Here is a 24,876-nt window from a genome sequence, read left to right on the forward strand (position 1 = left end):
AGCTGTGTGGAGTGGGGTCTTGTGCAACTACTTCCAGTGATTACAGACCCTTTCAGGGATAACTAGATATCTTACAGCCACACTGTGCTTAGCACTATACACTTCAAAAGACGTGATGGGTTTTAATGCTGTCTTTGCTTTGTCACAGAGCCAATTTAATTGACCTTATTTGTCATTTATTCTTATATTTGCCTGAACTTTTACTCTAGCATCACAAGAGGGTTTTCTAATCTCCATCTTATTATAGGGCATTTCTTCACCTCACCTAACACCCTTGCACCCTATTCTGCTCATGGATCCGGTGGGAGGGCACATGCTCTGATTCATTTGCTTGCATATGGAGGATACGTCCAGCTCTGATGGATGGCTTTGGCTCTTGTAATCCCTCAGCAGTTCACAGTTTACATAGAATTTGTTTTCAGTGTCCCAAAGGGCCACATCCTCAAATAAAGTGAAACAAATAAAAGCTCCACATGCATGCAGTGGTACAAAACATGCCGACAAGCAATTCCACGGCTATAACTAGATCTATGTACACACATACACACAATAGCTGTTTCTTTATTAAAAAAATTACATGTGCTTATAATCCATTATTCACTAATGCCTAGACATATGACTAAAAAAGTAAAAATAAAAGCTGCACAGAAAGGGGAAAAAAAAAATATTTATGGTGATGTGAGATAATTAAAGTGTTCTAATGTCCTCACATAAAATCAGAGGTTGCCAGTAACCGTTTAGTCTGCTCCATGTCCAAATTAGTCTGCATGGTAACTCTCTTAATCAATGTGGTTGCAAACTGTGATGTGATGTGACTGCTAACATGAAGTCTCTCTCTCTTCTTTACGCACACACACATACATAAACACACACAGACACACATACACACACTCGGGGGTTCTCCAGCTAAAGTTAAATGTCTGCCAGCTGAGCGTGTCCCTCAGTTGGGCTTTTGTTCATTTCCAGCTGAAGCTCTGTAATTTGTCCGCCAGTAATTTGTCAGGAACGAAGGCCTAGGGATGCCAAGTTTGTCAGAAGTTATATAAAATATAAAAATACACAGCTGAGATTTTCAATTAATATTTTTTGCTTTTTAACATAGAGAGTGAGCCTGTGTGTGTGCAAGCATCTGCTCTTACAGGCTTCACTTCTAAACACTGTCTACTTTATGGGTGTATAGGTGTGTACGCTGTCTGTGTGCAATGATTTCTGTCATTTCTTTAGTTCATGCATTGCTAAATTGCCCTCCCAAGCATTATTGTCATAGTAAGATGTTTGTTGGGGTAATTTTGGGAAGGAACTGGGTTTAATTAATTCCACTGTAAAAACCTTGAACCACAGATCCACTGAGATTCTTATCCAGATGGCCATTTGTCATTCTAAGGTTTAGAAAACAAAAGCACTTTTGGGGATTATAGATAGACTGTGAGTTTGGTTTAATGTAAATATACACATCACATCTAGATCATGATTCTTAGCAGCAGCATAACCAAAATTAATCCTGTAGTAGCAAACGGCAGAAAAACTGGGAATTGAAATATTCTGTAGGGGAAAATGTGTTGTCAATTAACAATATTATGTTCATTGTTAACATACACACAAGTGATAAGTTAAGAGAAATTGACATTAAGTCCCTTAGTAAGGTGTGTGCTCCCAGAGTGCCTTGAATTTTGTACCTTATACTTGTATCTCATCATTCATTCCTCAAGCTTCCATAACTTTATTGGAAAGATGGAACATCCCCCTTTAAAAAGATATTCCCTGATTTGGTATTTTGAAGATGATGGAGGAAAGTAACACTTCAGCCAATAACAGCCCCCACAGCAAATGCCCTGGAATGTGATTGACATCATTTTCATCAAACCATTTTGTGAGCTTTATAACCCCTTGGATGTGAGCATTCTCATCCTGGAAGAAAATACTCCCATCACAGAAATGTTTTATCGCTAGATGAACGTGATCGCTCAGAACAAAGTGATTGTTCTGAGCGATCGGTGATTTTCTGTGATCCTGTGAACGGGCCAGTAAAATACCCCCAGCTGTCAACAAGAATCACCGGATCCCCTCACTGTGAGGGTCAAGCATTCAGGTTCTCCATTAATTTGTTTCTCTTTTGTATTCATGGCTTGTTAGACAGTTGGGTTAATAACTGACAATAATTGAAAATGAAGTCTTTGTTTAATATACTTGCTGATACGTTCATTCCCTATAATTCCTCTTGCTGTGATACGAGGATATATTTCAGTCATGTAATATGAAAAACAAAAGAAAAAAGAAAAACAGGCTAAAGATTGTTTGGTTCTGAATTTTGTGTACAGCATACTTTTTCAGTATCTACTGAAAGGGTTCACCTTGTCTTGTTTGCAGATCTGAAACAAACTGTATACGCTCTTGTTTTGATCCATGCTTTTTGATGCCAAATTGAATGCACAAGCCCTTGAAAGATTTCTACATCTGTAAAACCTCAGTGACCAAAATGCCTGAGACTCTGCAGGGTAAAAGGAAGGCATGTGGCAGGAGCCATGTACTTCTTCGGTTCATTTCATCTCTCTATGCTCTCTCTTTCTCTCATTCTGTATTTCTACAGGTCTCTGCCTGACTCAGAATAGCTCTACAAACCCAAGTACTGCTTCTTAGACAAGGAGCAGCAGTAGTATTGTGGGAGAGCATTCACACACTTGTTTTATTATTAAATCCTGGTTATGTAAACCATGAACAGACATCACTAACGCATAATGATTCACCACAGTTCAATTGTGTAACGGGCCTAATTCAAGGAATCATGAGCAATGTATGTGAGGGAGAATATGTAAGGAGGTGGCTGCGTCATTTGATTGATTTCTAGTTTTACTTCAACTGTTTCTTTCAGGACTTTGATCTTCATGTGTAATTAAGTGCCTAGAAGTGGTTGGTGGTTGAACTGTATCTGACGAACTCAAAATTGTGTCATACATTCTTTGGCAAAAAAAAGGTTTTCAGTTTGTATTATATAGCACTAGTTCTTAAGTACTGGCTATTACAATTAGTTTGTAAGAGCCAATCAAAATCTGGTTAATACTGTAAAGCAGTGGTTGATAATATCACTTCAAAGCCAGATTATTTAACTTTTGATAGACAAATGTGCCAGTCTATTATTTTATAAACTGAAAAAGTTTGAATTCATCAAAACTAAAACTTCCTTTTGTAAAGAAGTGGTTTATAGCTAGACCTACCTATGTTAGCAAATCTGTAATAAAAATATTTCTGAATTACCACAGTGCTTTTATTTATTAATCTTATTTAATTTTTTGTATTATTTTAATTTTAATAAAGAGAATCTTAGTTTTATTTATTTTTACAAATGAGCTCGAGTCATTTATCAATCAAGTAAAAATGCCACAGGCAGTCATCCTGTTTAGCACGATGTTTGACTTATTCCTGTAATTAATAAATACTCTGTTGATGCATCTTGCAAATGGTTACCATATCAAAACAAGAAATAACCGATCAACCGGTTCCCAAAAGACAAAATGAACATTAAAATACAAGACTTTGAACACTACTTTTAACCTCAGGAAAATTAGCCTTTAGCATCCTAATCACAATTGAAGACCCACCTTTTGTGTATCTTACAGCCACTACTACTAGTAGATGACATTTATTTTGTTGCTACATTCTCAAATCAAGCATGACCTAGCCATTTGGGTTATAGCTCAGACCGTAGTTTAGTAAATCATAATGGCATACCTCCTCTGACAGACAATGGGTGGAATATTTATGAAAGAAAAAATATCAACTATTACAAAACCTGTAAGAACAAACTGCATGAACAAAAATGAAAGGTATTGGAACAGCCAATAACTCCCTGCAGTGGCGTGTCTAGAAAATTTTTGTTGGGGGGGCCAGGTAGGGGCACAGATTTGGAGAAGGGTGGCAGATTTAATTGGCAGATAATGTTTAAAAAAAAAATTCTACCAACCCTTAACCATAATTCAATAATCCTATAAACCTAATAACCAAATGCACTTTTAACTCTTATTAGAATGAGATTTTAACCACTACGGTGCAAAGTTTTTAGATACTGCGTTGATAAAGTACAAGAGATACAATCAGTGCTTTGTCAGTGCTTACTCAGCATTCAAGGACATCAATATTTGCATAGTATTTTTACTGACATATAGTGCACATATGTTTTGGGCAAAAACATTTTTGAAAATTAAAATACGAACATTTGTAACAAACAATTGACAAATTAGCCAATGCCAATGCAAAACTTTATCTGCCTGTTAAAAAAAGAAGATAATCTTCTCACAAACTGGTGTTTGATTTTGAAACAGGAAAAAAGTGGGGAAACAACTGAAAAGACTAACATTTGAATAAAACCTGAAAGCAAGTAAATACTTTCTATGCTGCCTTATGGTAAACTTTGGTAATATTGATAAAGAACAACACTGGCTGATGATAAAATCCAGTCAGCTGGCATGGTGACACTGCCAGTATTAACCTGCAGGGCTGGACTGGGACAAAAAAATTGGGCATTTTTACTACAGACCGACCCACCAGGTATTAAAGCCATAAAGCCTTTGAATGAAAACAAATGCTGTTGTGACAGTGATGTACAGTCTTGTTGGTATATGTATGATTTCTATACATTTTACGTCAGATAAAAACTTTGGTTGTAAGATTTAGATAATTATTTAATAAAAACTAGGTATTTTAAATGAGAATAAGAAAGAAAAGTATTTCTTTGTGCCCCCCTTTCCCTGTTAATGCCCTACCTGGCCCCCTGGCAAAACTTTGCTAGACCCGCCCCTGCACAGTTACCAGCTGTCAGCTACATAAAAAAGGATCCTGGTGTTATTTATCTCTCAGAAACAGTTGATAACTTCAACTCACTCATGTCACCTAAAAGGTAAACCTGTTTCTCCATCACCTGTTCAGCTCTGATGGTTCAGTAAGGACATCTCCTGGTTTCATCTTCATGTTTCCCTCTCACCACATATCTAAACAGACATCATGACCAGCAGCTTTACAGCTGTGGCTCCAGCAAACATCAGCTGATACTAGAAATTAATATTAAATACATTCTAACAACAGCTGATCAAGCTTAAACGTGCTGCTGTTGTTTAGCGCAATATCCGCTGGTTTCCTCTTTCTGGCGCAAAGTGGGCGATAAACAAACAAGAGAGAAAAGCCGATCAGCTGATCATTGATCAGTTTCATGATTGAAGTAGCAACAGGAGAGGGAGGGGGAGAGAATGAGAGAAGAAGAGGCAGCTGTGCAGCATAAAGACAGAATAAATCCAGCTTTGTGTCTTTTTTCCATTCTAGCTAAAGTCCGGGACAAACTGCGTCTCTTCTCAGCTCAATACGAAACGCGTAATATTTTCTCTGAATGAGGGACCATTCCATTTTTTTAAGGAGCCGTTGGCAACTCTACTAACCTTATGAATAAAATAAAGTTCACTATCAGTAACATCATAGCACCCACCCAGCTGTATAAAAACTCCGTCAAACTGGCTAGAACGCAGTATGAGTTATTGCAACTGACAGTAAAAAGTCAGCAACATGAAAATAAACTCCACCTAAACTTAGTTTATATCTGACCCAGACAGACTGCAGGTCATAACTTCTTACCTGAAGTTCAGTTCACCTGACACTCGGACTGGCGGCTGCTTCGGGTCTCTCCTCCTGCCTCCCCTTCCCTCATCCACCTGTTGCCTCTGTGGAAGCCCCGCCATAGCCACCACCAAACAACTGAGTTATTTCTACACATCGACCTGCATCTGGCCAATCCACCACCTCTCATTGTTCATGCCATTACAAAAAAATAAATAAAAAATAAGTCACCGGGCATATGCCCGGTATGCCCGATGGCCAGTCCAGCTATGTTAACCTGCAACCAAATCTGCAGCTCCATACAGCAATGTTACGACTTAGATTATATCTTATAACTCATAACTCTTATGTTAGCTCCCCTCAGTAGCATACTGTCTGAAATATTCCACAGCTGCAATAATTCTTTAAGTGTTATTTTTTTCCTTGGTATTCTAATTTCACCGAAGTTTACTAAACTCAACAAACTTGATATTACTTACCGGGACATTTATTCTGTCCTCATTTTCTTTCACCGAAAAATTGTTTCCTGCAGTGCCGTCTTTCGCGCTTGGCTCTCCTACCTTTGCTAACGTGATGCGCATAGCGCAGAAGCGATGCTGCATTCACTTACACTCGGATATCTGAGCGTCACCGTGAAAACATAATCGGACATTTGATATTTGATTGAATTTTATTGTTTTGCCTTTGGGGTGGCACCTGGGGTGGCCAGTCTGGTTTGGGGGGTGGCCTGTGCCCCCCCAGGCCACCCCGCTGGACACGCCATTGACTCCCTGACACACAAATACACCGAGCTATACACAGCTGCCAGACACAACAGGATCAACTTTAGTTAAAATACATCTCAGTAAATATGCAACATACAAATTCAAGTTCAATTCAAGTTTATTTATATAAAGCAAAAGCACAACAGTTCCCCCAAGGCATTTTATACAGTAATATTCTACAAAAATATTAGAGAGAAAATCCCAGCAGTCAGACAATCCCCTATGAGCAAGCATTAGGTGATGGTGGGAAGAATAAAATCCCTTTTGACAGGAAGATCCAGGCTCTGGAGAGAGAAGACAAAATTAAATGATATGCAGCAAGGAGTGAAAAAGGGTGAGAGACTTAGTGTATCATCTTAGTGTAGACGTTCCCTAGCAACTTAAACCTAAATACTGAGGGATGGTTCAGGGTCACCTGATCTAACCGTAACTATGAGCTTCATCAAAAAAACACTAATTTTAAGTATAATCTTTAAAGTATAGTCTCACTCTCTCTTAATAAATTACAATTATTAATCAAAAATGTTGATGATTACAAAGAGGTCTATTCATATGTATTCAATTATTTTTTTTTTTTTTTTGAAGAATGTAAGGGCAACCATTTGGCTAATCATTGTTTTGCCAAGTATAAGTGCCTTATTTTGGAATAATTATGGACAAAGGTGAATGAAGCACCATTAAGATCGGCGGCAACATCTTCAGAGAAAACAACTTTTGTGCTGAAAATTCAACACTTCCTTCTGAAATCCTCCCTAAAATACTGGAAATAGGAAAGTTTGTCAACCAGTTGTAAAAAAGCATAGTTTTAAAAGAAATGGTGTAATCAAGTAGTTTTTGCCACTTTTTTGTCATATATTCTTAATAAATAATGTGTAATAGCCAAATGAAGACTTGTGTTCAGGGACATAATATACAAAGTTTGTGTTGAGGAACATAGTAAAAAAACAGTTCCAAAAAATTGTAAATTCATGTCCAGCAACAAAAATGAATAGATTTAAAGTTATGACAATATCACGAACTGTTGGGAGGCTGGGCTGAACCGACACAATGCACTAAAAGGATTTATCGAAAAACACATACTAAAAGATAAGACTTTTAACAGACATGACAACTGAGACAGTGGAATACTGGAGGAAGATGATCCTGAAGCTAAAAAAAAAAAGACCAAGACCTCAAAACTAGGCATAGAATAGTAAACCATCTTCAAATAGTTATTATATCGTACAAAAAAACTGAGTCTGAGCATTGCTAGAACACAAGGAGACTGCAACAGGATGGTTCCCGTTGTAGTCTCCTTTTAAACTTAACCTGCAAAACATATGAATCAAAACCAACTCAGATACACATCAACATTAAATGTCAAATATCAGGGACAGCACACAGTCCTTGGGCCATGACAATATCATCATTTTAATGGTTTTTCAGATTTGAATAGACAGCTTTATTTTACCTTTCAAGTCATATTATATCTATTCATTAAAAAATAATATGAAAATAACCCTTACTGAATCTCAGGCATTTTGGTCCTTACTGAAAAAATAACTGGAATGAAATGGCTCCTCTCATCTTATCTGTTGACGTGCAACACTGATGGCCTATTTTATCCTTTCATCTTACTCTTACCTTAATTCTCTTGCTCTTATTTGGTTGATGTCCTTGATATCCTCAAGGGCTCCATAGTGATGAAGCCAAATTACTTTAATAATGGAGTATCTAGATTAATAATCTAAAATCCCGCATCATTACCTTGATATTTGGTGCACAAGCCTGTTATTTAGCAGCCATTTTGAAATGAATTATACTTAATTAAATACTTTTTAAAAAAATCAGAATATGACTGGTGAACGTTCATTTTCTTTTTTCTGATGACTTGACAAGCTGCCATTTTTAGATTATTAAATTAGATTATTCCTGATATTTTACCACAGCAAAGAATCCGCTTAAATATAAATGAAAAGCTGACTTTCCATCGAGGTCATATGTTGATGGTACACAATCAACAATGCTCACTTAAAAAGATAAAGATAAAACATTGGCAGGTCTTGCTGTGCAGTGCCATCTGACCTGGCACCCCTCCCAAAACTGAAATAGAGGGGAATCACAGCTGCTGTCTCGCACGTTCTCTCCACTCTCTGTGTCTTGCTCCCCCACAGACACACATTACCCCATCCATCCAAGCCACGTTGTGGAAAGCACCATTTTAGTTATGTTTAATTTGTTTTCCTCTGCATTCCCAGCGTTCCTGAATTAATTATCATAGTGATCTCATGTCTTGACACAGTAGGTAAGAAGATTAAGTCATGTATATAATATAAGTAGAAGATTATTTAAAAAAAATAATGCCATGGGGTTTTCAGTGTAACATTTTAATATTATTATTATTATTATTATTATTATTATTATTATTATTATACCTATTATTTCATACATTTTAATGTAACTTACCTGTTAATTACATATGACTTCTTTCATGAATAGTGTGAACAATTAAAGGTTGTCTGGAGCAACATGGACATAGAATATCATCCGGCCAGTTCATTGGTCACACCTTGCTAGTACCGGGTTGCACCTGCTTTTGCCTACAGAACTCTTTTTTTTTATGTTATTTTTATGCTGTCAGACCCTCCCATCATAATCTCAGAGCTGATATTGAAACTGATCAGTCCGAAACTTTGCTTTCCAATTTTGGTGAGCCAGAGTGAATTGTAGCCTCAGTTTCTTTTTGCAGCTGACAGGAGTGGCACCCAATCTTTGGACACTGTAGTCCATCTGCTTCAAGGGTTGATGTGTTGTATGCAAGGCATGCAAAGATGCTCTCCTGCTTACTGTAGAAGCAAAGAGTGGTTATTTGAGAGTGCTTCCTATCAGCTCAAAGCAGTTTGGCTATTCTCCTCTGACCTTTGGAATTAACAAGGTATTTTTACCCAGAGGACTGCTGATTACTGGATATTTTAGCTTTTTTGGCCCATTCTCTGTAAACCCTAGAGATAGTTTTATTAGAAAGTTTCAGCAGATCAGCAATTTCTGAAATACTCAGCCCGCTGGCACTCAAAGTCACTTAAATCATCTTTATTCCCTGTTTTGATGCAGGGTTTAGACTTTAGCAGGTTTTCTTGACCTTGTCTACACACCAAAATGACTTGTTGTCATGTTAATAGCTGGTTATATTTTTGAATTAATGAACAGATGTATGAAAGACAGTATATGATGGACTAGCAGTGATATGTGACCAAGCGGGTTTGATTATAAAATAAGACTCATTTTGCAGAATTTACATCCCTGAGAAGATCCAAACAGTGGCTCTAAGCCAGAACGTGTGTAGTGTAGGAGCACACAGTTATGTGGAGTGTAGTGAGCAATGACCCATGCTGAGGTTCTGCTTCGATAATTAAAGTTCATTGCTTTTCCATTGCGCTTTTTTTATTTATAGTGTAATTTAATTTGGCATACGGGGACAAAAAATAAAGTGCACTTTAGAGTCTAATTGATGCTCGTTTCTTCTTAGTCTTGCCTTCTCAGCATTCTTCCTCCTCGACCAATGAAGTTAACTAGGCAGAGGATGGAGTGCAGGGGAGAGTTACAGGAGAAGGAGGAAGTCATAGAGAAGGCTAGACGAGGAAAGAAATAAGAAAATAAGAAGGTTAACAGGTGGGGGTGGGTGGTTGGGGGGTGCAAATTTGATTTCTTCTACACCCATTGTTAGCTTGTGGCTTTGAGAGGCAGTGAAAGCAGAGTCCATTTTCTTGTTACAGTCGTGAGGGAGATTAGCAGAGACTGGGCTTGTTTCTATTTGAGGAATAATGAACAGTCTCTCTTTCTATACAAGCCCCACTCTTGCAGCAGGTCCCTTATTCATCTCCCCCGTCCCTCACACCCGTCGTCTCTCTCTCCATAGAAATGTAGAAGCATTTGATGGTTCGTCATTCCTCATCATGTTTTCATCCAGCTTATGAAATCTGACAGTAGATGGGGATTGTGTTGTGCCACGACAGAGAGAAAAGCATCACACGGAAATAGCAAACTCCTGGGGTCACACACCAGCGCCAGGTGAGAATTCCTACAGGGGAGCGTCACTGCTAAGGAGCACTTTGCTGTAGCAACAATGTCAACTTAATTATGTAGTTGCTCAAAACTTGCACTGTATAAAGGCTGAAACCTTCCCTGGATGATAGAAAGGGGAAGGGGTTGTCTCAAATCACTCTCAAAGTATAAGCTGCCATGCATACTTTCTGCTGCACTTGTATTTTTAGCATCCTGACTTCTTGCAGCTATGGAGAACCTCCCAAATGACCTGAATATGAGATCGCATTTGACACCTTTGTTCATTAAGAGAAATTGGGAACAAAAAAGCATCTTTTCATTGCCTCCCATGGTAACACCAGAATGTCTGGAACGGGTCATGGAGAGGTAGCTTTATGATGCTTATGTAACCGCAGTTCTCTGCCTCCCAATAATTCACTCTGGTCCTGGTGGAGTAAAGGTGTCAGCCATTCACACTACTAGTTCATCCAAACAGAAATTGAATGATGAAAGGAGAATATCAAGGGGGATGGAGGAGGACAAGTGGCTCTTTTAATGACTGTGGTGTGTGATGGGAATGCTGTTAATGAGGAGGGCTGGGATAAGAAGCTATGCTTCCCACGTAGAGGGAGACAAACCTGGGAGGAGCCTTAAGAACAACTCAGCTCAGCTTTCTTGGTGCTTCTAGAGCAAAGCAAAGCCAAGCAAAGCTCTGCAGACCACAGGCGTGTGGGATGAATAGAGTTTGACTGTGAGGCAGGAAAAGATGGCATTGAGAATGAGCAATTTCCCTTTTTCTTCTTCTCTTCCCCCTTCTCCCAGAGAGACAGTGGCAGCTCTCTGGTGAAGATCAGAAAGGTGGGAGATGGAAAGTGAGCAGGAGTGGGAGAAAGAGGGAGAAGAGAGAGACTGTAGCCCTGGGAGGGTATATCTCCAGTCAGTAATTCCACTGGGGGGTCTCCCCTCTGCTCTTCAGCTTCCATCTCCAGATGAAACATAAATAACCTCAGACGGCCTCCCTCTCTGCTGAGAGAGAGAGAGAGAGGGTTCCCAAGAACTGTGTTCACTTTCCATACAGTTATCGCCCTGTCACCCCTCTTTAACTCAGTCTTTTTTTTTCACACACACTACCAGACATGCATGTCAGTGATTTCAGTCTAACATAGTTTTACATGACCACAGCATAGGTATGGAAAACTTTGATAAAATATTTACAATAAGACATCAAAACACACACATGGACATGGCATGATGTACCAATTCACCCAATCTGTGGACACACAGTAAGAAACCATAGTTATTTTTATTTTTTAGTCTTAGTCTTAGTTTAGGAATTATGTTACATTATGGTTGTATGTTGTGTATGCAAATACAGTAACTACAATGATTTTTGTGTTGGCTTTGTGCACTTCCAAAAGATGGAGGAATCACAACACACTCCAGCTGTGTTGGAAAACCTCTTCTGGAGACCTAACATGCTGTTCATACCATGTCGATTCTTTGTGGGCAGAAACAGTTCCCCATTACAAATCAATGCAATAATGCACCAGATGTTAAATAATCTCACTTATAAGTTTGTTCATCACCCAAAAGTAACTTGTATTACTAACAAAGTGACCACATTTAATTTTTGCCTTCATTTCTTGCCACTTAAGCACTCTCTCAAGTATTACATGCATAATAAAACTCCACAATCCAGTTTCATGGCATGTGTTAAGGTGCAACTCTAATTCTGAAAATGCTGTGGCACTGTGTAAAATTGTTAATACAAATAGAATGCAATGATTTGCAAGGGTCCTAAACCTATACTTTGATCATAATTTTTGAATTTTCTCCAAATTCTCTGACTCTCTTGACAATGTTAGCGAACATTATTCTGGAAGTGTTCCACAATATGTAGACACACAGATTTTTTTTATTTTGTTTTTGTTCTTTGCAGACTGCTGAACTTCTTCCCATCTATATTTCTGCAAAACTGCCTTTTAAAGACATTCTTTTCATATTACGTTATGTTACTGACCTGTAATATAAGTAATTAGCAGCATGTCAGTAACATAACCAATTATAACCTAATTGGTTATAACATTTTTCTCCAGGCGTTTCTTTTCTTTACCATTTACTTACATAGTATGATGCGGATTTTGTAAATAATATTTTGTGGTAAATTTCATTTACATATTGTATGGACACTTATATTGCATATACATACATTTACAACATAATACCATATTCTGGTGATTCATGCACTCACTTTACTTGGCTTCAGGAAGACACAAATTAAGTCATATTCTAATCTATAGATCCTCACTTCTTCTCTTATTCCTCTTTCACCGCCTCCGTCTACAATGAAAATGTTCAACATCATAATCTGGCACTCATATTACATCCTTTCTTTGATACTATGTCAGCATTTCCTTTCTTAACTGTATTATCAACTTCAACTCTTGATACCTGTAATGAATGCTCTGCTTGGTGTAGATATTGTACTGTAAATCCGCTTAGCATGCCTAGCGCTGAGCCCACCAGGGAAGGGTAGCTACACTTCTGCATCCTCACTCTGTTGCATGGGTTATAGCTGTAGTCTAATATCAAGTCTTTTGTGTGAAAATGTGTCCACGTGGATTTTCAGACAGGTGGGTGAAAAATTGTCTTAGTATGTGGAAACAGAGATGCATGCATTTACAGATTGTTATACTAACCTGTGGACCGGAATCTGGGATCTTTCTTACATGGCTGAAAAGTCAAGGGAAATACAAAATTCTGCACATGGACACATACCAAAGCCTTCACACTTCTCTAGAGAAGTCCACAACACCACGCAGCTTTAAAGTACTTGATGATGAAAACAGTAGCTTAATGTAAAGGTTGTTTTGAGAGTAACATAACAGAAAATATCATTGGGGTGGTGAAACAACAATATATTTAACAAAATACAGTGCAATATGCCTCACAGATTATGGTTTCTTGTTAGGAGAAATATGCATAAAAAGCTACAAGGTCAGTAAAAAATATGCTAACTAATTGGTGATGGAGTCTGATTATTTGAAATTAATATTTCCTGTGTGGAGGTAGAAATGGTTGTCTCACCGCAGCAGAAAACACCAGCTAAACAACTTCAATGTGTGCAATCATAGTCAGATCAGTCAATAAAAGAGACCCAAGAACAGAACTCATACTCTAGGGACCTTGATCATATAAACAAGATTACATTAGACAAGTCAGTGCCTTTGGAAATTTAAAACTCAGAGTTTCATATCTTCAGTGTAACGAAAATGATAGAGCAAGCAGGATCATTCTATCATAAAATAGCTTAATTAGACTGTACCGATAAGTCTGTTTTTCTACCAAATGAGACACCAATTGAAGTCCACTTTTTAATTTCTGAAAAAGAACAGATGGAGGAAATTACTCCAACTTGTCAGTTTGCCACGGAGCATGTTATTCACTTCAACAACTGCTCAAGTTTAGTTCTCAAAAAGTATGGTGTACATTTCACATGCGGTGAATTACCATCACATGTGCCACGAGTAAAGTTTGCTTTCAGGGTTTTCTGCCAAGTAGACTCACTAAGATGTGATTTATGTTGCTGAAAATTTGGATTTTAACATTGACTCTTTTCTGGCACGATGCTCGTAGGAGCAGTGGTTACGCTGTCACAGCAAGAGAATTCCTGGTTTAAACCCACTGACTGGAAATATACTGAAACAAACATGTCCATTAACCTGCTTGGGCCTTTTTGTGTGGAGTTTGCATGTTCTCTCTGGGTACTCTGGCTTCTTCCCACAGACATGCATGCAAGGCTGATTGGTGATGCTAAATTGCCCAGGTGTTCATGTGAGCACGAACGGTTGTCTCTATGTGTTAGATGTGCAATAAAGTGGTGCACACCACCTTTCCCCCTATGACAGCTCGGACGGGCTCCGGCATACCTTTACCCTTAGCTGGACAAGCAGTTTAAGACAATGGGTGGATATTATTCTTCCCTACACCTAACCAGAGTTTTGTTGACTAAACCTATTCAAACTGTAAGAGAAAACTGAATCGAATATAAAAGAATTGAAAGCTTTCTTTTAGAAAGCCTTTCTGGTGCAAAGTCATGAAAGCAAACTTCTCTCAACAGCCATCACACCACAAAATGAAATAAATAATAAGAATTCTACTGCTCTCCACTCTTCTCTTTCCCCATGTGTCTCTCACCCTCTTTGCTCATATATCACTCATTTGCCCAAAGTAATCCACATACCACTTTGCCTTTTCTTCTTAATTTGTATTCACCTTTTCTCCTGCTCGAAGGTTTTCATTTCTCTGTCTTACCTTGCATTTTATTCCTTGGCTGCGCTTTTTACCTTGATCGCTTCACTCTGTTCTTTTAAGAGTAATCTTGTCCTCTTTTTATTCTCTTTCACTTTTGCTCTCTTTTTTTTTTTGTTAATTAAGAGGGACCGCGCACAGATTCAATTTCAGTGTCAGATCAAATAGATTTGCATTGCATATGCTGTTTTGCTTACTGTTCTGTGCCTCCTCTGTTAATCAAGACGTCATCTGTTCTCATGCCTTTTTCTCCGGCTTTCACCAGAATTTCAAGTTAGACATTTTAAGGAAGAAACACCATATTGATAACTTATTTCTCTCTCTCTCCGAGGGGCGAGTCATGTTTCCTCTTTCATCTTCCATTCATCTCCTCGTACTACTTTTTCCCTCTGTTTTTCATCACCTTTTTTTTTCATAAGTGTTGGTATTGTGTCCTTATTTGCCTGTCTCTAAATACTTGTCACATTTTTTAATTCTTAATGTCTTTGTTCTCTAAGTATAACCATCTCCATGTAGTCATTCAGTTCCTAATTACTGGGTCTACATGAAAACAGATCATAGTGTCTTTGAAGGCACTAACTTTTTTGATGGGGCCAAACCAATTACCTCTCACATCATGAACAACTGACAGCTGCTTTCTGTATTGGTGAAAATCTAAGATAAGGCAACGAGTGTGAATCCATTCCGCAAGCAGATCAGGAGAAAACAAAATTCTGTTGTTGTTTTTTTATTTTTTAAAATTATTTAACGACTGATCTGAGTAAAACCAAGAGTCATAACTGTTCCTTCTATCATTTCCCTCCGTCTTGTTGTTTTAGCTACTCTATTATCCTCTATAGTGCAATCTGTCAGCCTTTCTTCTTCTCAGAACATATCTCATCCCTCCCCTCGTGTTTGAAATCTCTTTGGACTCCAAATGCTAATTTAGTCAGGCACTTAATCAGACATATTAATTCCATATCTCCCCTGATTGCACTAATTCCACTCTGCAACGAGTTCCTGTGCGGCATCCTCGGTTCAGCAGCATTTCAAACTGTTGTGCTAACCAAGGTCTGTAAAAAGTGTTTCTTTTAAACAGCAAATTATAATGCTTTTACAGTGAATCTTTTGTAGGGATAATATGTTGAGGACAATGCTACATGCTGTAGTCTGTGATGTATCCCATTTTTCTCTTAGCCTTCAGCCCTGCTATGTTTTGCATCACTCTAAAACACTACAGATGAAACTATTCTGTTACAATAGACAGACCTCATCCTGCACCGGTTTCTGAATTGCAGATAAGAAGATCTGGCAGTATGACATCATACCATCAGACACCATATTTCAAGCAAGTCTGGTTGTCAGTAGGCGTGATGATCAACTGTACTAGCACATACAGGCATTCAAACATACACAGGCACGCACACACACACTGACACACACACACATGGAGAAAAAAATCAGAATTTTCCAGAAAAGCCTGTAAGCCCTTATATTGTCTACCAACAAACTGTGCACATAGCTGAGGCATGTATTAATTAATAACATAGATTTGGTCACATTCTAATTTAATTAAGTCCCAGATCATGTAATTGAGAGAATTATGAAATGGCTTTCTTTGTTCCAGATAATTGTATTCTATCTAAATGCCTACTTTTAAGTCTGTTAATTTGTTTTATCTCGTCATCATTATCTTCCTCATTCTGTTGTTTTTAGTAGAAAATATAGCTTGGAATCCATGTGTGCTTGTACAACACATCAAAGCAAAGTTGAGAGATTTCATGGATCTTTTAAAGCTCTTGATATAATCATACCGCTTTTAGTAGTAAAATACAATATAAAAGAGGAACAGTATGCACACATTTGCTCTAACATGTCTATAGACATTAAATTTTTAACAAAGGTGTTTATTGTGTATACAACGTGTTTCTTTCTTTTTTTCCTTTTTTTCTCTTAGTGTCACTTACTGGTTGGTGAGAGCCTTCTACTAGACACACATGGATTTACCATTAGATAATGACAAATGGAAGGCTCAGCTGAGCTGATTTCAGCACTTACTGCTCCTTTGGGAGATGCATTTACCACACTGCAAACCACACGGGCCAGCCCCACCAAAGACCTTAATTGAACGAGTGGATGTGTAGTCAGTTGAATCATCCTGACATGCCTTTCTGGTCTTTTCTAGTGGGTAATGTAGTGTGACCTGCTGGTCAAAATATGCTGAGATCCTGGACAGAAAACAGTGAAGTAAGACTTTGTTAGGCTACATGGCTTGTTTTCTTTTTTTTTAAGGCTGAGTATGGGTTTAATCTGGTACAAATAAGTGTTGTTCCTTTTAATTTAACTACAACACCTTAGTGCTGCTTGTCTGTATTAGACTACATTTTTATCTTGTTTTTTTTTCTTATTAGCTATTTTTTATTTGCAAACTGTCACTATCCTTACCTGTTTAGACCATTTTTTAAAATAACACACTGCATAACGATGTTTAGAAAATAACAATGTATAATTTTGATAACATTGGGGATACATTTTCAAGGCTTGGCATTTATTCTATTATTCTAGATCATCCATGGGTTGCTATTTCTTACCTTAGTTAAATTACAAAATATAGCATACTGACTGAAGAAACACATCATACTTTCTTATCCTACAAATGTCCAAACACCATCAAAGTCACAGCTGTCTCTGACAGACCAGACTTTTTTCTTAATTAGAAAAAAACACATACGTCTTTTAAAATACAGGATCGAAACATGCTTTTTAAAAATGTAATAATGTAGATCTTTGTCAGAGGAAGAGGAAAGTCAGAAGGCGTTTTCTGTGCTCTCTTTGGAGGATAGAAGGTGGGGGTGGAAGGGTGGTTACAATATTGATGTTGTTGATAATAACAACAGTGATAATGATTATAGCACATAGTCCATATCCATCATCTCTATCATCTACTTTGTCGACATAATTGGTCATTTTTAGCAAAGTTTAAGACAGATAGCACTGAATACTTCTCCCTCAACTAATTGTGTTACAATATTTATTGATAAACTTACTTATTCCAGTAAGGGATCTTGTCATTGCTTACCAATTTTAAACACGTATGTGTTATTTACAGCTATAGACTTGGATTGAGGTATACTTTTATTATTGATGATAAATGATATTCTATTTATATTCCTACATATCATCAAGATTCATGACATGTTCATGAGTGCTAAACTATTCAGGTTCCTTTTTTCTTCCGTGAGCTACACTGTTGTGCAAAGTCACCTCTCCCCTCCTTTCGATGAGTTTATTTTGAGTCAACTACATCTGCTATAAATAGACCAACTCACCAAAGATCACCAAATCTGTGCCAATTGCCAGTTGTCAAAAAGCTCTGGGGCTAGTGGGGGAAATTATTATTATTATTGCTGTTATAATTATTAAATGTATTCAATTGTATTAAACTGTATATAACTCATTGATGTCCATTCTATTCCGCTCTAGTCTTTTCAGTTTAACTTTGCATTAAATATGAGAAAGACATATCTATGTTTGCAGTGTTTTGTGGCTATTAACTGGTATGTCTTTGGATTCAATGTAACCGTAATACAGAGACCATACTTACTGGCAATTTTGTGTAAATGAGAAATCTTTAATCAGGAATGGCTGTTATGATTGCCTGTTACTGTAGTAACAACCCACTTGATCAAACATACACTTATTTAGAGTCAGGGTTCCTGCACTATACTAATGGATGCCATGCAGGATGGAGAGCTTTATCTCCATTTGCTTTTGTCCCCCATAATTTATTCAACAGGGTCTGTCCTCTGTGTGTCCGTGTTTGTGTGTTCAGGCTCTGAGTGTTTGTGTGTGTGCTGTGTGCATATGTGTTTTGCAGTGTGTTTGTGAAGTTTTATGGCTTTGACTGTCCCGTCGTCCCTGAGGAATGAGCTCTTCCGACATACAGTAGCATACTATAAAGTCCCTCTTGTTAGATGGAGGGTCTCAGAGGTACTAAAATATCAGCATCAGCAGAGAGTGCTGAGGAAGTAGTTGAAAGGAAAACTAACAAGATGACTCAATGATTATTTAGAAACAGTAAAGAGAATTTTGAATTAGGTGTACTCTATCCTGGGGGTTTAAAAAAATTGCATTTTTGGTAGCTGAGTAGATGCATCATGATCTTTCCAAAAATGTGCATTATTCATAGACTCTATTCCATGGAGCCCGGGGAATGGAGTGGACAGAAACTGTATTGCTACAAATCTATTTTAAAGGTTGCTTACATTTATCCTCTTTTATTTGCAGGTCCAGCATTTTGGTGGATTGAAAGCTAATATGTGGATGATTAAAACCCCTTGGATCTTGACTGAGCTGGCAGGTAAGACTTAGGCAGAGCTTGGCTCAACCTTGGTGATTTTCTTTCCTGGTCAAAGAGATATGCATGGTTTGTCTGATGCTTTCAGAGAAAAAGATGCACACATAGAAATGTGTAAAAAATTATTTGTTTTGCTTGTCATGCATATTTCATTGATATGAAATAATGTATAATTTCACACCTATGTCTAAACCGCTAAACCCATTGAAAACAAGGACATTATCAAGAAAACATCTTTTTGGTTCAGAGAAAATTCTGATAATTTGCCTGGTTTTTTTTTTGGTTTTTTTTTTAAATCAAAGAACACTTTTGATAAATTTTTCAAGGTTTGGCATCAGAACACATCTAAATGTGTGGAATTAAGTCCAGTTAACACATTGGCAAATAAACTGGTCAGTTAATAACCTCATTGATGGAGATGGACAGAGAGAAACTTGATACTCCTGTAGACTTTACCCCATCACAGTGAAATGAGAAATGACTTGATTTTAGGCTGTGGATATAGTTGAAAAAGGAGCTAGAACTATTGAAGTGTAAAACTAAAAAGAAGCTTATGACTCTCAGTAGTTATTCTATGCTGGTGCCTATGTTCACAAAAAGTCTATTTTCACTAGACGTTTTACCTTTGTGTCAGGCGTTTTTTTTTTTTTTTTTCCTTTTTTCTTTTTGTATCTAAGAGCGTTGTTGGACTGCACACAGATATATGCCTCTGGAGTGAACAGCTCAACTCATGCATGTAACTTCTACTACATGTCTGTTCTACATTTGGTGTGAACTGCTGTCGCAGTGTCAGAAAGCTTTTACTGGCAAACACTATTCCTCTAGGCTGATGATACTGTTTCCCTGCATTGGCAATATGTTGTCATAATTTAATACGTCTATTATCCCTGTCACAATAAATCATCCTGGAGTTGTTGGGTTTTTTTTGACCAATGCAACCATGAACCCGGCGCTGACTCTTTGGCATCTTTGAAACTTTGAAACCCTAGTGATGTCTTAAAAGCTCACTAATAAAAGTGCTGTCTGTCAGACCTTTTTAAAAGCTACATGGCATTCAACTTATTTGATATGACTCGCATGAATAGTTGCTTTTGTGATTCACTTACTTCAAAGCTTCTTTTCATGTGGTATTTCTCTTATTTTCTCTTATTTTATCCACCCTTTATATCCATCCCTGTGGGGTAGGAGATTGAAAGTCTTCATGGAAATGATATTGAATTTGTGCAATGGAATCAATTGACATGTTTTTATTTCCTCTAAAATGCACCCTTTGCCTTTGGTGCCAAGTATCAGAAAAACAGCAGGTTACATACATGTTCCCAAACGTGTGCAGTCACAAGTGATTTTGTGTTATTGAATGAAAAATATTGTAATTAGTCTCATTACAGAACAAGTGCAAATGTACAATATGCCTTTCCAAAGAAGCCCTCTGTGTTTTCAGAATCTGTCTCTGGTGTCATTTAATTAGCAAACAACCCGATGGATCGCAAAAAATTAGGATAAAGGCAGCTTAATTTTAAAAGTGCATGTTTTTTTATCACTCCAGAAAGTGAGGATGTTGTCACTTTGTGAATATTTACAAAACCACATGTGAGGAAAAGGTTGAAAGCTACTTAAAGTAAAAAAAAAAAATCATGAATTGTTCTTTTGAATTTACTTTCAAACCATTAGAGGTTCTTCCTCAGTGTAACTATTCTAAAAACAGTTTAATCTGTGCCACATTGCCTTTATTTGACATCTGTACCTTCTAGCTAAGCTTCTTTTAGCTGATTCTTTGCCTAACTGACCTTCAGACTAGCTGATGTTAAAAAGGTAGTGACACATCAATCAAGGGGACATTACAAGACTGTGCCCTTGGACATGTTAACACTGAAATGATATTAAAGTAAGTCACATGTTCAGGAGTGTGTGTGTGTGTGTGTGTGTGTGTTCAAGCATTTTAGACTGCCTACAACACTTTTTATTTTGTCAGTGGATAATCATACATAATGATCTTAGTCCAACTGGATTATAAGTGTGTAACGATTAATCCGAAAGCTCAATAAATTAATTCTCAAATTCCGGTCTTATTTGAATATATTTTCTGACATTGCAGCTTCTAGCACTGTCTTCTGTTTTTAGATACCATCAGTGTGCTCCCGCTTATCTCTCATGTTCTCTCCATCCCAAACTCAATTACAGGGAGACCATACTGCCTGCATCACCAGGTTCACAGCCTCAGTACGACCTCTCCACAGCTCGGACAGACTCAAAGTGATGCATGCTCACCCTGACCTCAACCAGACACTAGAGTGACAGCAGTATACAGACTGACTCCTTCATTCGACATCCTTGAAAACTAGTTAGCAGCTATTTTCTGCCCACAGCCTCTCTGAAATGTTCACAGGGTGACAAATGATTTTATCAATATCTCTTGTCACCCGTGAGCCCCTACTGCCGACACAGCCCTTACTGTGAAACAAGAAAGCTGTCACCCAGTTTGTGAAAATCTGCAAATGCTAAGAGCACACATTAAAGACCCACAGTTGCACACGTACACAGCTTGTGTGTGAAAATATGCAGAGGTTTTTTATGTTTTAATTTGAGTCAAAATGTGCACATCTTTACTTGAGTGTGCATTAGTTATGAGTGAGTGCAATAGTTGTGTATGTATGCGTTTTCAATGCCAGCAGACCTAAATGAGGCCCTTGGCACTTGTAGCCAATGAGGCTAGAAAATGAGTGTGTTTCATTCATCAGGAAACAGTCCAAGGGTCATCCTCTGACAGAGAGGGATGCTGGTGCCTTTGCATTTGCTCTGCATTTATGTTAAGCTGACCCACACCTGCATGTCCAACTATGATGTAATAATGCCACATCACACACCACGCTTTGGTGTTGAGTGGACTTTAAGAAGTACCTGACCTCTAAAAAGTCACAAGTGGGGAATGTTTACCTTACAATAACGTTTGCCTTTAACAATGTAAAAGGGGAGAAAATGTAATGCTTTCCATGATGTGAAGCTTATTTCCAAGAGTCCACAGCTCCTGGCTGTGAACACAGCTGCAGCTACTCTGCCTGACTGATCCATGTGAAGATGGGGCGGGATACAGTTGTTGTTATTATGACTTCACCTGCGTCTGTGGTTAAATCCATTTTAATATGAATATGTCCAGGTGTCCTACTAGTTGAACCTGGACTGAATCTATCAGCTATATATTACCAACACACCACTGGTGTTTTGATACAGAGCCAGCAGAACAATGACTGCACCCACACGACCGCATGAAGTCAATATTTATGTGTTACAACAAGAATCCAATAACCAAAGCACGGCCATGGCCACAGCCAGAATCACAGTGGGAGCTGTATCATTGCAAGGCTGCAATTTTTGACTTAAGCGAGGCAACCGTCTGTTTCTTCAGCACCAATTTTTGCAAGACCCGATGAACCAAATTCTACAGTTGGCTTTTTCAATGCAGCAATAAAGACCTTTGTCTGAACATTAGACAGACACAACATTCAAAATTGTCTAGAAAAGAAAAAAAAACATCTTCTGTGACCTTTTTAATAGTTTTTGTAAGATACAAACTGACAGATAAGCTGTTACTTTAGATAGAATCAGACAGAAGAATGTCTGAACTCTGTGGTACATTATCCATCTTTAATCGCAAAAAAAAAAAAATTTAGTTGCCTCAGATGTTCAATTTTCATTGTGCACAATCTCATAAAGAATGTGGAAAATTTGAAGCTGAAGTATGCAACTAACGTGAGACAGCCTATTATGTGAAACCAACAGTGCATGTACAATTGTCTTTTCAACAGAAGACATCTTTTGCCTAGTAGTTAAACTGTGGAAATGAACAATATTAGCATATTTATAGACCCAGGTTTTTTTTAGTAAAGAAAGAAGTAAGTTTTTGACAAGTTAACTTATATGTCTTAAGAAATGTCTGGAAGGGATCCCATTTATTAACATCTGAGGTCCCCAGTTGCCTATATACTTAAAATGTCAAAATGTCACTTCTTTTTCTCTGCTGTCAAATCTTGGAAAAGAGAAGTCTTTACTCTCCATCTTTCTCTCTTGTTCTATATATGTGTGTGTGTGTGTGTGTGTGTGTCTGTGACACTCAAAATACTGTTGAGGTAATGTTAATATTCATATGATCACACATACAGCTCTCCTCAGACGGGCAGCAACCTCTTTGCCCTCTCCATTTCTATTTAAACATGTTTTGGTGTCGTCAGAAAGAAAAATTATGGAAACATGTACATTTTTAATGTAAATTCTTTGTTATATCAAACTATTTCTAAAGTCTTTCTCAATGCACATGTGGTTTTATGATAAGAACTGCAAAATGCATAGTGTGTTTAAAAAGGTTTGCTCGTGGTTAAGGTTAAAATTTTATAATTGCAATACATAAGCATTATTCTTGGTCTTAGTAATAGTCTTAGTATGATGGAATTATCTTTTTTAGCGTATCTTAGATCATTTCCATATGTATGTTTTCATTTTTAAGTATTTTAAGTATTTTTAAGCATTTTAACATTAACATTATTTGTGTACTGAACACATTTGATAAGCTTATTTATAAGAGCATGCTGGGTTACTCAGTTTTTGTTACATGCATCAGATTCATTTCACCATCTTGTTATAGATGACACAGACAAGCTGTGAGTGAAAGAATGTAAGGCTGTGGGCATGGGAGCAGCTGCCAGTTTGTCTCACTTGGCTAGTTAGCACCAATTCAAAGTATTTGGCTTGTCTGTTTCACTTGAGTGGTTAAAAGAAAGACACTGAAAAAGAGCTGCAGTGTGACCATTTTCTTGTTTTTTGTTTTGTTTTTTTTTTGTTTTTTGGGGGGGGAGCCAGCATCCCTCAACATTACATTTTAAAGTAGCTTAAAGTGCCCTTAACTGCAGAAATACAAGGCACAGTAATAGTGCATATGAAATCATAAATGTCGCTATATACATGTAGCATATATCAGTATTATAAATTAAAATCCATCCTGTTATACACTCTATAGTCCAACAGCTCGCACAATGTAGGATAAAATAATTATGCATGTAACCTACTGGCATTTAAAAAGCCCTTTTCTTGCCTTACTGACACACAAAGTACTTTAGACCACGAGTCACATTGTTAAAAAGCATTCATACAGCACTTCAAGTACTTTATCTGTTTCACATCTCTGGCCAATTTGTAATCTTCAGTTAACCTAACATGTTCACTGTGGGAGAAACCCAGAGTACCCATAACCAGCGCAGGCACAAGGTGCACATGCCAGCTTGGCAAAGAAATGCCCAGCTAAGATTCAAACCAGAAACCTTGCTGTTGGCAGGCAATGGTGTTAGCCACCCCTATGCCATCCTAATAATTCTAAATATTCCAGATATTGCTGTTATTTAACTGAAATTAAATCTAAATTTGGTTAAGGTTACGTTATTTATATCCATATGTAAATTTGCTTTACAGAAAAATGATAGCATTTGGCATCCCTTCACAAACACACACACACACACCTATTGAAACCTTTTGTAATTAAACAAAATGAATCAAATCAAAAACAATTCTTATGGAGTTCAGTGACAGCATCAGGGACAAAGCTGCCCTGTCTTTACCCCAGTTAGGCTCTAATATAATGTGTGTGATTAAATGTGATGAAAGACCACTGGGAAAATGTGACTCTATATCAAAACTATGATCACATGATGAAAATATAAAGACATCTAATCGGTTTATTGTGCTGGCTCGAGAGAAGGAAAAAAGAAGGCTTGTGATGCATGTGGTGGGTATCCCTCCCACACTGGAATCCTTAAAGGATTCTGATTTATATTTGGAGCTGTTGCTGGCATTATCAAGAAG

The 24,876-nt window shown here is 37.6% G+C and overlaps 1 protein-coding gene across 3 annotated transcripts in view; it reads left to right on the forward strand.

Moving 5' to 3' along the window:
• lrrc4ca (leucine rich repeat containing 4C, genome duplicate a) overlaps positions 1 to 24,876 on the forward strand; it is a 149,219-nt gene that overhangs the window by 113,849 nt on the left and 10,494 nt on the right. For all 3 annotated transcript variants that reach the window (XM_085281770.1, XM_085281771.1, XM_085281769.1), the window contains exon 2: positions 18,960 to 19,032. The gene's annotated coding sequence lies outside the window, so the exon portion shown is untranslated. The remainder of the gene's footprint in view (positions 1 to 18,959; positions 19,033 to 24,876) is intronic.

Source organism: Mchenga conophoros, linkage group LG7 (genome assembly GCF_057382185.1).
Source record: "Mchenga conophoros isolate Kocher_MC1m ecotype Shallow Benthic linkage group LG7, M_conophoros_male_GT1.1, whole genome shotgun sequence".
Taxonomy (NCBI): Eukaryota; Metazoa; Chordata; class Actinopteri; order Cichliformes; family Cichlidae; genus Mchenga; species Mchenga conophoros.